At 42.3% G+C, this 16,902-nt stretch overlaps 1 protein-coding gene across 2 annotated transcripts in view; it reads left to right on the forward strand.

The window, feature by feature from the left end:
* MTUS2 (microtubule associated scaffold protein 2) overlaps positions 1–16,902 on the forward strand; it is a 264,670-nt gene that overhangs the window by 12,310 nt on the left and 235,458 nt on the right. The window contains exon 3 of one of the 2 annotated variants that reach the window (XM_042867277.1): positions 10,242–10,439. The exons of the other annotated variant lie outside the window; for it this stretch is intronic. The gene's annotated coding sequence lies outside the window, so the exon portion shown is untranslated. The remainder of the gene's footprint in view (positions 1–10,241; positions 10,440–16,902) is intronic. 2 annotated transcript variants of the gene reach the window in all.

Genomic DNA, 16,902 nt, shown 5'->3' on the forward strand with positions numbered 1-16,902 from the left:
TTTCTTCACTAAATCTTGTCCCACAGTACAATGTCTAAATGTTTCTTGACCACCCCCAGGGACAGTGACTCAACCACCTCTTTGAGCACCTGTTCCAGTGCCTGACTGCTCTTCTGGGGAATAAGCTTTCCTAATATCTAACTTGAAACTCTTCTGGTGCAACTTGAGGCTTTTCCCTCTCATTCTATTGTTAGTTATGCAGAAGAGGCTGACCTCACCTTGCCACAACCTCCTTTCAGGCTGTTATAGACCACAGTACAGGTGCCAGAACAGGGTAGGTTTGCACATGGAAAAGGGGTTTGGGCTACCACCTAGCCAGGCTTCTGTTACATGCATCTCCATCAGGAGAACCAGAAGTCACTGTGATACTATATAGGTAAAGCCATTTAATAGCAAATACATCTGGATGTTGTGTATGGGTAACTTTACATAAGAGTTAACACTGGCAGTTGATAAAGTGTGTATTGTAAGTGCCTCTTTTAATAGGATTTACTGAATTCTACTGTGAAGTGTCACAGGACAACATTGTTATTTTTTAGTTCACTTGCCTCTACTTTGAACAAATTCTGGTGTTTAGTGTCTGTTAAATAGGCAGTATAATAGGTGTCAGCATTAGGCTGCATTGGGTGTGTAAGCTAATATTTGAGTCTTTCAGCTCTTCTTCCTAAGCTGCCAATTGGTGAAGATACAGCTCAGATGATATAAAACAATTTAAACTTTCTCAGTGAACCAGTTTTGAGAAAGTTTTTTTTTTTTTTTTTTTTCTTAAAATGCAGAGCTTCATGCTGGAGCAGTGTGATTAAAAGCCTATGGGATTCAAGCATTGGGATAGTTTTAAGAAGATCAAGGGACTGAATGCAATTTTCCTGCAAATGATAATTAAAGAAACAGCATCCTCATTAGCATAATACAGTAAATGATAAAAAGAATTGGACAGATGCCTGATCTTGCAATGCTTCTTAATTTACAAGTGCATGTTTTAAAAAGAAAGCAGTTGAGGTCTGTTCTTCGTGGCAGCCCCTCTGAGTCACCAAAACAACTTCTTGCATAACTACATTTTTCAGTATTTTTCTTCTTTAGGACAACAAGTTATGTATTCCAGAACTCCAGACAAAGTCTGTTATACTTCTGTATGTAATAGAAACAGATAGGAGAGAGATCTGTGGTACTTCAGGATTTCTATGATTGGATGCCTACCAGATAAAATTACACATCTGAGGAGAGTTTCTCAATTGGGGTCATATGCAGCTCTAAAGAAGTCCAGAGGCAGCTGTCATAATATGACAGCAAGGAGTAATAGGTGTTGTTTGAGTTGATGCTGTCATTTGTTACCTATATTCTGTCCTTGTCCAACATAAGCCGCAGTGGTGCGCGATGGGGTGATGTGTCTGCACTGCTCAGTGCACCGCAGTGTGCTCTGCTCAGGATCTCTTCTGAGACTCATACAGTGCCCTCTAAAACATAGATATTACACTATGTGCATTTTTCTCTTTTGAAACTTGTGAAATATGCTGAGCATGTGAAGCTGAAGAGTTTGTGTTGTGAGCACGTGGGGTCAGCAAGAAGTCATGTTGAGAGTGCTAAAACTTGCTGGGGTGGTGATGGATATCAATGTTGGAGTGTGCAGGTGGGAGCCGAACCTGATTTGGCCCTGTCCATGGTGCTGCTGAGAGTGATCCCTGGTGCAAGTGGTCCCCTGGGGCGTTGCCAGACTACTTAAAGGAGTTGTATCTTAATGGGCAGTCCTCTTTGTCTTGTAATGCTAGATTGTGCCTCTCTGGAAGACTATAGGGGGGAATAGTGTATTTAATAAGGTTAAGTATATAGAGGAGAAAATGCTTTTTTAGGAATGAAAATGATTTCTCAGTGGGAGCTGGCTTCTGAATTATTCCACATAAGACCCAGTGCAGAGTAGGAGCTGACTGCAAATGGATGCTGGATTTTTCCAGCTGGAAGTAACCTTCCCTTACTCAAATCCTAGGGCTTCTGTCCAAATGAGAGCTAGCAAGCATTGCTGGTGAAGGGTGAAGGGCTTGTTTGTGCCAGAGCCAAGAGATCAGCTGGCACACACACCTCCTATCAAAACAGTATTCTGCCCATTTTAAAGCTAATACAATATGATAAGTGCAAATCCTTAATGTTAGGTAATATGAAATCATTAGCAGATGAATACACTGAGAACACACTCCAGAAAACCAAGAGATCTTTCAACCCTCTGTTAGATGGTCGCTATAGGTGATAATGTCTATTCTGTTGCAGACTGGGTTTCTGTTTGATGTCAAGAACTAAGGAACAAGGTGAATGATGTAATGCTGTGTAATGCTTTAGAGTAAATATTGATATGTTTAGCAGATGTTATGGTGAGAAACTTGCTCTCTTTAAATCTCCAACTCTAAAGTCATTTGGAGTCAGTGGTCCTCCTGTTTGATTTTTTTTCTGGTGTCTTAACACATCAAGCTGGAGCTGATCCTTTTATATCCTGCTAATCTCCTATATATGCTGAAGTAGTAACTGTAGAACTGGAGGTTTCTGATAAATTAAAAAAGAACACTATTGATCTTGCTTATACAGACACTTCCACACAGGGCTTTGAACTTGTGATCGTCCTGGAGAAGAAATACAGTGAGTGATGTATGGTGGTCCCCAGCGAGGGTAGGTATTTCTGAAGAAATGTTGCAACTCATGCAGCTTTACAGTAGTCACACGTTACTGACACTGAAACACAAGAATCCCTCACTGTTAGCTGGTCCAAATACTGCTGGCACATCAGCTGTGCCAAATCCAACACATTCTTGGTGTTTTCTTTGTCTACATCCTTGTTCTCTGTGTACTGTGCCTGCGTGGTGCAGGATAGCACGTGACCCTTTCTCAACCAATTCAAGGATTTGGGGGTACGTTGGGACCCTGAGCTGGCATTACATCTCATTTTCTTTCAGGGCTGGGAACAATGCAGTCAGTGCAGCAAGGAGGTGTGTTGCCCCTCCAATTAGGATGTGGTGGCAGTGTGCTCACAGATCTGGATGCTTGGTTTTCTCATTTTTGTCTAGCCCATGTTCCTGCAGAGCTTGCTATTGCTTTTGCATGCTGTTTTCCCCATGTTCAGGTTTTCTGGTAGTTTATTTCATGGCAGTTTTTACTTTATTTCTCTTGCAGATATTCAGCTACCCAATGATTTTCTTTACTGTCTGATTTACGTATATGCTATTTAGATATAACTATTCACAGAATCACCAAGGTTGGAAAAGACCTTCAGGATCACCCAGTCCAACCATCCACCTATCACCAATACTACTCACTAAATTGTGTCCCTCCACGCAAAATCCAACTGTTCCTTGAACATCTCCTCCAGCATGGGTGACTCATGGTGGAGTCACCTCCTTGGCAGCCTGTTCCAACACCGGACCACTCTTTCAGAGAAGTAGTATTTCCTAACATCCAGCCTGAATCTCCCCTGGTGCAGCTTGAAGCCATTCTGTCTAGTTCTATCAGTAGTGAAATGAGAGAAGAGGCCAATCCCCAGCTCACTACAACCTCCCTTCATGTAGTTATAGAGAGCAATAAGGTCTCCCCTGAGCCTCCTCATCTCCAGATTGGACAATCTCAGCTCCTTCAGCCGCTCCTCATAAGCCCTGTGCTCCAGACTCCTCACCAGCTTTGTTGCCCTTCTTTGAACCTGCTCCAGGGCCTTGATGTCTTTCTTGCAGTGAGGGGCCCAAAACTGGACACAGTACTGGAGATGCAGCCTCACCAGAGCTGAGTACAGGGAGACAATCACTGCCCTGTTCCTGCTGGCAGCACCGTTCCTGATGCAAGCCAGGATGCCATTGGCCTTCTTGGCCACCCAGGCACACTGCTGGCTCATGTTCAGCCAAACATCAATCAATACCCCCAGGTCTATTTCCTCTATGCATTCTTCCAGCCACTCTGCCCCAAGCCTGTAGCGTTGCCTGGGGTTGTTGCAGCCAAATTGCAGGACCCAGCATTTGGCCTTGTTGGAACTCATCCTATTGGCTTCAGCCCAGCCGTCCAGCCTGTCCAGATCCCTCTGCAGGGCCTCGCTACCCCCAGCTGACTTGGTGTCGTCCACAAACTTACTGAGGGTGCACTCAATGTCCTCATCCAGGTCATCAGTAAAGATAGTGAAGAGAACAGGCCCCAGCACTGACCCCTGAGGAGCACCGTTCGTGACCAGTTGCCAGCTGATTTTAGCTCCATTCACCACCACTCTCTGGGCCTGGCCTTCCAGCCAGCTCCTTATCCAGCTAAGAGCCTACCTGTCCAAGCCACGGGCTGCCGGCTTCTGCAGGAGAGCACTGTGGGAGACAGTGTCAAAGGCTTTGCTGAAGTCTAGGTAGACCACATCAACAGCCTTTCCCTTGTCTACCAGGCGGGTCGCTAGATCATAGAAGAAATCAGGTTGGTCAAGCAGGACCTGCCCTTTGAGAACCCATGCTGGCCAGGCCTGATCCCCTGGTTGTCCCGCACGTGCCGCATGATCTCCCTCAAGACAGTCTGCTCCATAACCTTCCCTGGCACTGAGGTCAGGCTAACAGGCCTTTGGCTCCCTGGATCCTCCTTACAACCCTTCTTGTAGATGGGAGTCATGCTGGCAAGCCTCCAGTCTTCAGTCTTCGCCAGTCAACCAAGGGTGCTGATAGATAATGGCGAGCGGTTTGGCTATCACTTCTGCCAGTTCCTTCAGCACTCTCTGGTGAATCCCATCTGGTCTCATGGGCTTGTGACAGTCCAGCTGGGGTAGTAGGTCTCTGACTGCATCCTCCTGAATCGTGGGGGGTTCTGTCTGCACTCTGGTTGAGGCTACCAGGTCAGAGAGCAGAGCACCCTGAGGATAACTGGTCTGACCTTTGAAGGCAGACGTAAAGAAGGCATTCAGAACCTCTGTCTTTTCCTTATTCTCAGTGGTCACATTCCCAGCCTCATTCAGTAAAGAATGAAGATTCTCCTGAGTCCTCTTCTTACCGTTGATGTATTTGTAAAAGGGTTGTTCCTTTTAACCCCAGCGGCCAGGTTGAGTTCAAGCTGGGCTTTTGCCTTTGTGATTTTCTCTCTACACATCTTAACAACTTCTCTGTACTCTTTCTGAGTTGCCCCTCCATTCTTCCACAGGAGGTAGATTCTCTTTTTCTCCCAGAGTATCAAGAATAGCTCCTTGTTTATCCACGCTGGCTCATTTTGCGGCTCAGGGGGACAGCGAGCTCCTGCACTTTAAGGCTTCCTTCTTGAAGGGTGACCAGCCATCGTGGACCCCTTTACTCTCTAAGAGCGAAACCCAGGGGATTCCCTCTACTAGCCTTCAGAATAATTCAAAGTCCCCTTTCTGGAAGTCCAAGGTAGCAGTTTTGCTGTTCCCCCTCCTGGCTCCACCAAGAACTGAGAATTCTACCATTTCATGGTCACTCTGTCCAAGACAGCCCCCGACCTCCACATCTCCCACCAGACCTTCAGACCTTCTCTGTTTGCGAACAGCAGGTCAAAGCAGGGCAGCTCCTCTCATTGACTCTCTCACCAGCTGCATCAGAAAGTTATCCTCCATCCACTCCAGAAACCTCCTAGACTGCTTCTTCTGCACTGAAATCTAATCTCTATGGTCTGAAGTCACTTAGTGTTGGGGGAAGGAAGCTAAAAAGGCTAATGCAGCTGCTCTCAGAAGCTAAAATAACACTTGACAAATGCACTTAATTTATTTTAATTGAGGTTTGGAGGAGGGACAGTGACTTGTAATTCTTGAATTTCTTCTAGTTGTAAAAAGTCATTAAAGCAGATGCAAGTAAATAAACTTGGGCTAGGTTATTTTTCCTGCTGATAATAAATAGGATCTTGATCTGGCATTTGTACTTCTTATTTCTCCTAGACTTCAAATAATTCCTGTCAGATTTCATCTGCTGGTGCTGTGTTGCAGTTACTGTCAGTGTTTCTCTCCTGGTATCCATCACTACAGTAGCTGAGAACTACTGAGTTTTTTTTCTGGGAAACTTTTCTTCCCATAAAGGGGCTTTACTTTTTTTCTGTAGTGTCTTCATATTATATCATCAAGAACTGAGATACTGTCCTTCAAAATGATTTTCTCTTTCAGAAGAGGAGAAAAACACATGCACACACAAAACCCCCCACAAGCTTACCAGACTTAGCTTCATTGCATGCCTTTTTCTGCACCCAAATAGTATTCCCAGTAGGTGTAGTTATGTATAAAGATCTTTCTGAAGGAGAGACTCAGGCTGCTTCATATATGAACTTTTTTATTTTAAATAAAATCTCTGAAATATTCTTGAAGAATATGTTTCAATGTTAATGTATGTTATACTTACGTTGAGAACTTTATGAACAGAGACCCTGTTTCCCTAAGTGTACATCTTGTTTTAGAATGTGTATTTCTCAATTTCTACTAATAAGGGCAATATAAATATTTGATGTATTTAGAATTCTGTGCCACTATAAATTAGAATAGAACGGAGTGAACTGTGAACATCTCATGCTTCAAAAAGAAACCTGCATTATTCTATTTTTGCTGTGAATCCATGTTCCACTCATACTGAATTTCAAAGACTACTCTGCTAAACTTTCCTGAGCAATTGGCTTGGCATCTGTTAATTTAATTCCCATGTAGTGCTAACAGGATATAAATTAGTGCTCTGGGGACTGCTGATAATGCTCAGTGAAACTTTAGAGGATATGAAAGGGATGGTGTTCCTAATATTGCAAACAGTGGAGGAGGTAGGTAAAGTTTTATGGGGAGGAGGGAGCAGGTGAAGGAGCTCAGGCTTTCTTCTTGTACCAGACTCTACCCAAAGGATGATGAATTTCTTTGCGCTAAACTTACGCTTCTCTGTCATTTAGTTGTTAGAGAATAAACTTGCTGTGATGACTGGAGAAAAAACAAGTGCTGATCGTCACTGTGGCTGCGAATGTCCCAGCAGTTCCTCCCTGTCTCCTCTGATCTGGTTGTGTCCTATCCCCTGGGAGCTTTTTCAGCCCAAGTTTCCAGCAGCCTCTCAACTTTCCAGACAATTTTCTTTTTCTGTTTTCTTTTTGTCTTTCAGGCTAAGAATTGTGGAAATACATAATTTTTTTGTGTGTCCTTTGCAAGAATGACTGGGTTGCTTTTGACAACTATTGAGTCTTTTCAAACCCTGCCCTTCTTGACACACTTCCTCTTTTTCTATTTTTTTATTTTTTTTTTAATTTTTTTTTTCCAGCTTTTTTGCTTAGAAAAATGAATGTTTCCAGTTTTGCATTCCTTGCTGTTGATCTATACCAATATCTTTCCCTGCCTCCCCTCTCTGGTCAGGAGAGTAGAAAGTGCTCGTCTTCACATCTTCGCTAAATACTGTGTATTTGTTACAGAATCGTTCTTGGCTGGTTTGCTTCTCATCAACCCCCTCTTTGCCTCTTGAAGCTTTTTTTTTGTTGTTACACTTCATTGTTTGAATCTCCAGGGACTGTCAACTGTTAGAGTGAGGTGTCAGTGATTATTGTGGATAATGGTCTAAAAGAAAAACAAACAACAAAGTTCTTGTTGTGTAATATTAGTGCTTCTTCAGTAATAATGGTTCAGATTTAAGTTTTTCTAATTTTGCAGAAAATTAGTAGGAAAATTTTTTAAAGAAATTCAGTTTTTCTGCCGTTGATAGAAGCCTTTCCTGGGAATGCCTATTCTCTTTTCAAAGATGAACAGTTTAAGTGAACTTTATCAATTGTTGCTTTTTTTTTTTTTTTTTTTTTTTTTTGCATTTCAGACTTCAGTGACTAAGCATTCCAACAGAATACTGGGCATTAGCACAAAAGAGAACTACTTGCTGCTTCAATATCTTCTCACGCTTTCCATTGAGGCAGCACCAGCAATTTACCGTGATGTAATACCTGACTTATATGGTGTTCAGCTGTGGATACCTGCCTTCGTTGCTTTGGAATGACATGCTTTCATGTGTAGTGCCTAAAGCGGGCTTTTAAATAATGATGCAAAATGTGGCCTTCCACTCTGAGATGTAGGCCTTGTCAAGAGATTTACTGGCTTTTCCTATCCTGCATGTTGCAGGATTGACCATGGGATATCTTGCCAGAATTAGTCCTTTCCTTTAAGTCCTCTGAAAGTTTTATGTGGATGCCATTTCTCCTCACCATCATCTTGTATTCATCAGTGAAAATGAGTGTTCTTCACATCTCGCAGTTGCAGTTTCAGAGACTTTTTTTCTCTAAATATATGAATTTGCCAGAGGCTTCAAAGGCGTCTTGAATTGATTGGGAACACAGTCTTCAAATATGTACAAGTTGCATAATGATGTGGTCTGAGTGGATTGAGGCTACTGGATCTTTATTGTTTTATCGTATTAGGAATACGGTCTGTTCCCTGAGGACTATAAAATCCTGAAGGAATTTTATTTCCTTCTTGTAAATGGTTCTAAAGGAATTTGGATTTTGTCCTGGCTTGCTGGTTTCTAGCAAAGCAAATGGCATTTGAAGTAATTATTACTGTTGCAATATCCTTTAAACTGGACTAAACTGTGTTCTTGGCATACAGATTTCCTTAGCTACTGGAAATGTGAAAACTGCTGTGGCCTTTTGATCAGCCAAGGGAGTTGCATTAATTCTAGGGAATAAATGCACCTGTAGATCTTTGAAAGGACCGTGTCCTGAAGGAAATGCAGGACATATGAATTTGATGGTCTTTGAATCTTTTCTATTAGGTGTAAAATTTCCTCTGAGCTGAAGCTGCCTGTTGCAGGACTTGGGGTTACTTGCACGTGATTTGAGGGCATTGTAAAAAGGATCCATTTCCTGAGCATCTCTAAATGCATTGGGCATCCAGCTGAGCTGAGAGTGGATCTGGCCCACATGATGTCGTATGCCTTTATGGCAAAATAGGACAGAGCAAGTCAGAAGTTCCTCTTTGCCTTTGTGAAGTGAGCTTAAAGCTGTAAACAGTTTTTCTTCACTGGAGAAGGTGGTTGGTTTCTATTGCCAGTGGTTTCCATTCTCTGCTCCATGCTGCTTAGTGTGCAAGCCCTGTTCTATACACCACTCCTTCATCCATAGTCACTAATGGAGGAGATCATTTCTCTTCTGTGAGCACAATTAAATGTGTGGATATTGTCATCAGAATAAGGTGGAAGGTTTTTGCAGCCTTGTGTTGTTGCAGTGATAGAATAGCTACTCAGTGAAACAGATACAGATTGTAAGAGGAGACTGTTGAGCAGTCGTCTTCCCACATATTTGGCAGAACTCAGCCCTCTGCTTCATGGTAACTTTTATATTCTTAGAGCTCTTCCAGAGCGTTGCTTTGCTGAGTGGCCGGAGAGAACTGTCTGGGATATGTGGAAGAGTGAATATGAAAACATCTCTGATTATGCACTGTATGTAATCCTCTTATTAAACTATCAGCAATAAGTGGAGCATTGATTTGTGTAAACTGTGGTCCTTTTAATATTTAGGAGATGCTGTTAGCGTGATGACTAATGCCTCCTTTCCCAGCTACATGAAGACATTGAATGTGCACAGCTTTAGTTCTTCATTCTTGCTTCCAACTGATCATTTAGTAGGCTGCTGCTGGCATGGCTGGGCTCTGCAAATTGCAGGAGGGTGCCCAGAATGATACACACCATTACACAGAAGTGCTGGCCCTGCCTACAGGGAATTGTGATGAAATGAATTAAAAATATCTGACTCACTAAGGCTGATAAAACTGAACCGCTCTCACTGGTGAGCTGTTAGAGTCAGTGTCTTTGGGCATGATGATACGCCACAGCAGGTGTAATGAGTAAAATAAAATCTATTACCAGTGTTACAGGTCTTTCTTAGCTAATTGAACCTAATTATGTAAGAATCCTTGGCAGAATCAACTGTGTCTTAAAATGGCACTTATCACTTTGTTTTGTTAAATTATGTAAGAAAACATTAGTACAGTATGACTGCAAGCATAACTTAAAGCTAAGTAGAAATATAGAAGGAAAAGCATGAAACTAAGGCTGGAGAAAACAGACTAAGGAGAACAACTAAGAGAGAAAACTGGAAGGAAACAAAGGGATGGGTAGATAGAGTTTGGAGGGCTGAAGAGGAAGTAAAATTCAGGAATCCAAGAGAAGCTTTCAAAGAAGTAGGGGAAGTGGTCCATGGTATGTTAGAAACAGGTACTGTTCTGCACAGGCTTTACCTCACTGGTGTGTGTTGTAGACTCAGAAGAGAGCTGGAAGATATTTCAAGACATCTTTTATACTTCTCTTCCCCAGGGCAGGATCATGTGCACGCTTGAAGATGTTGCTGACCCATTTTCATGTGCACTGAAGAGAATGCTTGGCACTCATTAATTGCACGGGTACTCTTTTGGACTGGCCCTGCTCAGGCATCTGGAAATATTTAATTGATACTAAGCATGGCTGGAGGCTGAATCTAGTTACTAGAACAGTCCCTTCAAGTCCTTCAACTGTGTAAGTAGCCACGTGTGTGCATTAGATACCAGTAATAGGAACAGGAAACCAGTCCTTCAGGAGAGTATCTGCATTGCTACATATAAATGGACTGTAATTGTTTTTGTTTTGTTTTTTAAGGATGGCTTAGTTTTGGTATCCACAGAAATGGCAATGGATACCTCTTCTTGTTTGGCATTTCTTGTTCTCACCAGAGATCTGTTACTGGTGATTCATGACCTTTTTGCCAGGACAGCACCCATCTTTGCTTCTGTTTCACTACTTGTGTTTCAGTCATTGGCCCTTAAAGCTGGAAATAGAGCAAAAAGTCCCATGCTTGTAAATGAGAGTTCTTATGCAAAGTTACCAGTATTTATAAAGCTTTTCCTAAATACAGCATGTGCATCATGTTCAAATAAGAATGCCAGCAAAAATAAGGGAAAAAGGAATAAGCTTCTTAAGTGACTGGAGTCAGACAACTGTGAGGAACTTATTTGAGTATTAGGACTTCTAGTTTTCTTTCCTTTCCAATACAAACAATGTATAACTCACTCTATAACTCACAATTGGAAATGCAAAGCAATTCTGAAAAAATGAATCCCTGTCACCTACTGCTACAACTGTACATGAAGTGACATCTACCAAAAATCAGAGCAATTAAAAAAAAATACCAGTGCTAATTCTGAAGTTTTGAAGCCTATATAATTATGCTAATGGTCACAAAATCATCAGTAGAAATAATGAAGCTTGGTTTCCATTGGGTTTTCTTCATGATTAAACTGGGTTTTAGTAAACCTTCCTTTATCATAAGCCTCATGCAGGAGGGCTGTAATAGCTGGAGAAACATCAGTCACAGCTGCACCCTGTTAGACAACAGGCTGTCACTGTGAGAGAAAAATGCTGATGAAGAGATGAATTCCTTGGTGCCTCATGACATCTTATTTCAGTTGTAGCTTCCCCATCATTAAAGAAGACCTCTTTCTCATGAAGGCTTTTTATTGTCATGTGAAATTAAAGCTTACTTTACAGCCTTCTTTCAGTCTTCTTTATAGAGCTCTCTTCTCCCTACTCATTGACTTTCACAGAACTTGTGAGAACTCATTTCTTTTTCCTTCAAAGCTTCTTGAAATTGGCCAAGAAGTTACAAAGGGAGGCATGGCACATATCCATGCTCTAGTTGCTTAGGATATGCTCGTGTGCTGTTACTTTACATACTTCTAAGAGCACATTCCATTTCTAATGGCTAGATCTGCGGTGGGTGAGTGTTTAATCCTTGTGTATCTTATGCATCATTTTTAGATTGCTCTCTGAAGTTTTGTGTTCATATTGTGATCAGAGTTGGAGTTGAGATGGGGCCTTGCCTGATCTGATGGCAACTGCTATGAAAAGTATTTTCAACGTTCTTTGTAGGAAGATGATCCTATACTATAAAATACCAGCAGTGACATCTGAGTGTGGTAAATGGCAAGCAGAAAGTTAGTCCTTGTTGGCAGCATCCTCTGAAAAGCTAGAGATGAATGTGTGTGGAGAAACAGGAATGTTGTCTGAAACCATCTTTTGTGACAGGTTTTCAACTCTAGGAGGATTTTCATCTCTAAGGCCTCAATCTAGGAGACCCTACAAACAGCCAATTAGTTCACATTTAAAAAATCCTGGTTTACTATTTGATGAAGGAAAAAAAAAAAAAAAAGCCACAACAAAAAAACCAAAACATTGGACAGCTGGGCTTCTTCTGCATGAGAGTTGTTATTCTCTATTGGGAATTATATGTAATGATAGTGGAGGAAAACTGGTTCTGATGGTGATCTTAGCTTGTTGCTTTGTAATAGACACTCACTTGGATGCCATCACATTAGGTAAGTGATGAGTAAGCATGCTTCAGAAAGTCATTTTAGCTTGAAGTCAGTGCTGATGTTTTTCCAGGTGCTGTGATTACAAAAACCCTTTGAACTGTGAAACGTGACATAGGTGAGACACAAGTTCTTACCAGGTGAATAAAGCCTTTTAGTTTTTACTTCTAGTGCTGTTGCTGCTTCTTGTGTATTTCTTGGGTCAGTATGGTTTTGTCTGATTTCATACTTACATGATTCTTTGGGGTACATTCCTTTTTTGTTTTTGCAGGGTTTTTCTGTGTTATTGCTGTCTGAACTTATGAGGATTGTTGGTATTTGTCACCAGCTTTCCTCTAGGAAATCCTAGAGGTAAAATGGGCATCCTCTCCTTTAGCAACTCATTGATCTTTGTACAAGACAGGAGCTCAGGATAAGTCAGCAGGTGTAAGAGCACTGTTTGCTTCAAAACTGTACTGGAAAATAAGTGGTATGTTTATCCATGCTTACAAGGAGATTCTTAGCTACAGCTATCAAGTGTTTATTCTGAGTAAAATAAGGTGCCCAAGACAGCTCTTTTCCTTGTTAGGAGGAGAAATCACAAATGCCTAACACAGGCTTTCAGCTGTTAGAATAATCAGCAACCAAACCCTATCAAAAGAGTATAGCAAATCCTATTTGTGAGTAGCCCTCAAATAATTCATAAAACAATTCTGCAAAGTAAAAGCACAACAATAAATTGTATTAGCGTAACTTAGAATCCGGACTCCAGTTCACCTTTATTTCAGCAAGTTTAGGTGTTGAATCTCTGATGAAGTATTATGTATCAGGGGAGGCATACTGTTTGCTTTTTGTTGTTCTGTAGCCATAAGTAGCTCGTAATAACTTGGGTTCCATTAAAAGAAGCCCATCTGTTACAGTTCTTGTTTTCTTATCCATCATTTAAGTGGTAAACGTTAAGCCATAAATTCTTCAGTGTTCTTCCCTTCAACAAAGAAAATGTGATTAACTGTTTACATTATAGTGAAAGCAGTGCAAAGCACACGTGCAGGAGTGAAATCATGAGCAGCTTTATGCAGAACAATTTTCAATAAAACAATTTTCAATACAAAACAATTTTCAGTACAAAAATTTCTCATTGCACATTTACCTGCTTTTCAAGCTTACCTTCTTTCAGATCAGCGTAAAAGCAGCCAATTACACCCTGTGAATTTTTCAGACAAATCTTTGACTTCACTTGTCCCTGTGCCCCTTATGTGTTTAGTGGATATGAAATCTATAATTTAAGCTACAGTGAGTTGCTGTAGCACTGCCACCCAAGCAATGTCAGGAGACATTGTTTCTTGTCTACCAAGACTTATAATCAGAACAATGAGTAATACTTTTTAAAAAGCTTTCACCTGGAAAACAGCAGGAGATGTGCCTAGAAAGTGTTTCTAAGCACAAATTGCTGATAGGCAGTCATTGTTGCAGTTGTTTGCATCAAATTTAAGTTCCCCTTTGTTTCTGCTGTCACGCTGTTCTTTTATAAATCTTTCTGAACTTCAGGTTTTCCTTCTTCAGTGGCATCTCAACAGCCATTTATTTTAGGGTTTTAAGTATTGCTGCCATGACAAACATACCACTTCTTGCAGATTTTTCTGGTGTAACAGAGTTGAATAGAGAAAGAAACAGTAGGATTTCTGCAAACAACCACAGTACTATGATGAACTGTGGGTTTGTCTGTGTTAAGAGACGAAAAGCAGTGCCAGGCCCCTGGGAGCTGGTCGAAGATAAATGTGCCAGCTACCTTTATCCAGTGACTTCTCAAGTTTCTTTTGGGAGTTCAGGGCATATTTAGGTGGTTTGCTTGCAGCCATGTCTTTCAGTTGCACCTTGGAAGGTGGTCTCATCCTTGGGAAGCTCTCTGGTCATGTCTCTTTTTATAAGGATGAGAGTTCCTCGAGCAGCCTGAGCTAGTAGTGCTGACAGCTGCTGGAGAAGACAGCAGCTCTCCTGCAAGGGATCAGAACTGTGTAGGTGCTCTCCCACAAGCTGAAGTAGTTGTGATGTTGGTGGAGACGGGCAACAATGTGGTGGCATGGCTTCTCTGCTCCACTGCCTAATGTGTGTCCTTAAGGAAGCTGTAGGCTGTGATGAGGCTTCCCCTCAGCCTTCCTTCCTCCAGGCCGAACGAACCAAGGGACCTCAGCCACCCTCCGTGCACCTTGTGCACTCTAAAGCCTTCCCCATCATCATAACCCTCCTTTGGATGCTCTTTAATAGCTTTATGTCCTTCTCATTTTGTGGCACCCAAACTTGCACGCAGTGCTTGAGATAAGGCTGCACAACACATAGTAGAGCAATCACTCCCCTCAGCTGGCTAACAGTGCTTCCACAGAATCACAGAATGGCCTGGGTTGAAAGGACCCTCAAGGATCACGAAGCTCCAACCTCCCTGCCACATGCAGGGCCACCAACCTCCCCATTTAATACCAGTCCAGGCTGCCCAGGGCCCCATCCAACCTGGCCTTGAACACCTCTAGGGATGAGGCATCCACAACCTCTCTGGGCAGCCTGTTGCAGCCCCTCACCACTCTCATAGTAAAGAATTCCCCCTGACATCCAACCTAAATCTTCCCGCCTTCAACTTAAACCTGTTTCCTCTTGTCCTGCTGTTATCTACCCTTTCAAAGAGTTGAAAGAGTTTTATTTCCCTCAATCTCTTTTTTTCATCTCCACCTTTTTTTTCCCTCTCAGATTTTCTTATGGTTGCCCCCATTCCCAGTCTGGACTCTAATTGATCTCAGAGGGTCCCTGCCTGTCTCAGCATCATCCATGCTGTGAGGTTTCCCAGGGTTGTCCTGTCATGTCAGCAGCCAAAGACTTTGGTTCCTTGGGACTGATAGCTCCCAGAGGAGGTGTTGACTTATCATCCCTGCCTGAATGAGCTTCAGAAAGAAAGGTTTTTCGTCTTTCCCAGTGCTGGTGCAGTTAGGTGAGATTGTTTTTCCTTCCAAAAGGAAAAACTAAACTGGAATACACACTTTGCTGTATAGGAGAAGGAAACAAAAGGATAATAAATGATGGCAGCTGGGCAAAAAACTATTTGGCTATTGTATTTGTGCAGATAAGTTTCATAAGAGAGGTAACAGCTCTACTTGTCCCCATGTGCACTGGTCAGAGCAGTAGGGGAGAGGAGAGGTGGCTGCCTGGGTACCTCAGATTGATGCTTTGGTGGTATTTTCTGAACTGTAGCAGCAGGGTTTTCCTGCCAGCACAGCGGGATCTGCAAGCAGCAGCTTCCCAGCTTGATTCTGGGAACAGCACCAAACTCTACAGCACACAGCAAGCTGGTTTTGTGCTTGGTTGGAAGTAGGCTGATATGATGCAGTCCTCCAAGAACCTGACAGAGACAAAATCTGTTCGAGAAGGATGTTTCCCATGTGAGGTTCAGAGCCTGGGATGACTTTCCTGCCAGCACACTCGGTGAGTCTGCGGCTCAGCTACTGCCTTTGGTGAAATTGCGGGAGAAGGAAGATCACTGCCATTCACCAGCAGCACCCTGAGCCAGCTCATCCTTCTAGCTATTTCTGTCTGCACTTATCTATAGCATCATCCTCCTTGTGCCTGTGTACCTGCCAAGCATTCAGAACAGGCATGGCTGTGGCAGCCTCCTCATTTCTCTCCAGCCTGAAGGATAAATAACTGGATTGCTTTTCAAAATTCTTTTCCTGCATCAAGAATTTACAGCAGGAAAGCAGGAGAAATGCTTTCAGGAACAGGTGGACAGGTGGATACAGCCCTACTCCTTAGCCCCTAGGGAGATACCTCTTTGGAGAAGATGTTTTCCTGGAGTGAGATATGGTCTTGGGTAACAGTGGCATACCCAGAAATCGTGACAGAGAAGACCTGGATCTAACTTGCTTGCAGAGGGACCCGGAGCAGAAAGCTGGGTGCTTGGGTGAGTTCATGTAGCTGGCTTGTAGAGTGCGGCATATTTTCTTCTTTGTTACAATCTGAGTTTTCTGATGTATAAGACAGCAGTACCAAAAATCCTAGCATCTATATACTATCTATATGCTATAAGTTGTTTGTGTGCTTGGGGTTTTGTATAGTTTGGGCAGTGAAGTACACCCCTCTGAGTTTAGTACAACTACAGCTATGGTTTGTAGCTTTGTTCCCAACTGGGAATCTCAGTGTTCACCTCTGAAGTTGTGCAAACGTGCAGACTCACAGAATTCACGCATTGCCTGAGTCTCTGTAACAACTCTGGTTTGAGCCAGTGAATTTCACTGTGAGTGAGAACTGGGTGGGATTAAAGTATGTCCTCTTCCACTTTCCGCCATGCAGATGTATGACTTCAGAGACAATGAAGCAAAGGTTATGTATATGTTTGTAACATACAGCTTCTGATCCTTAAAGTACAAGCTATTGGTTTAGTGAGATTTTCTTTTAAATGATCAAGTTCTGAAGACAAAAATCGCTATCTATTTTTAAGTAACCAAACTGTTTCAGTGTGCAGCTGTCAGGACTTCTCGTATTATTTTCCTATCCTTCTACGGGTTGAAACTGTCATTGTGGCATTTGAAATAAAACTTGGATTCAGGCAATCTTTATTGATATTTGTTTGTAAAATCTGTGATTTATTTAGGGATTCCTATGGAAATACCTAC

This window comes from Lagopus leucura, unplaced genomic scaffold, assembly GCF_019238085.1.
Source record: "Lagopus leucura isolate 7727_CA_CO unplaced genomic scaffold, USGS_WTPT01 Super-Scaffold_100001, whole genome shotgun sequence".
NCBI lineage: Eukaryota > Metazoa > Chordata > Aves > Galliformes > Phasianidae > Lagopus > Lagopus leucura.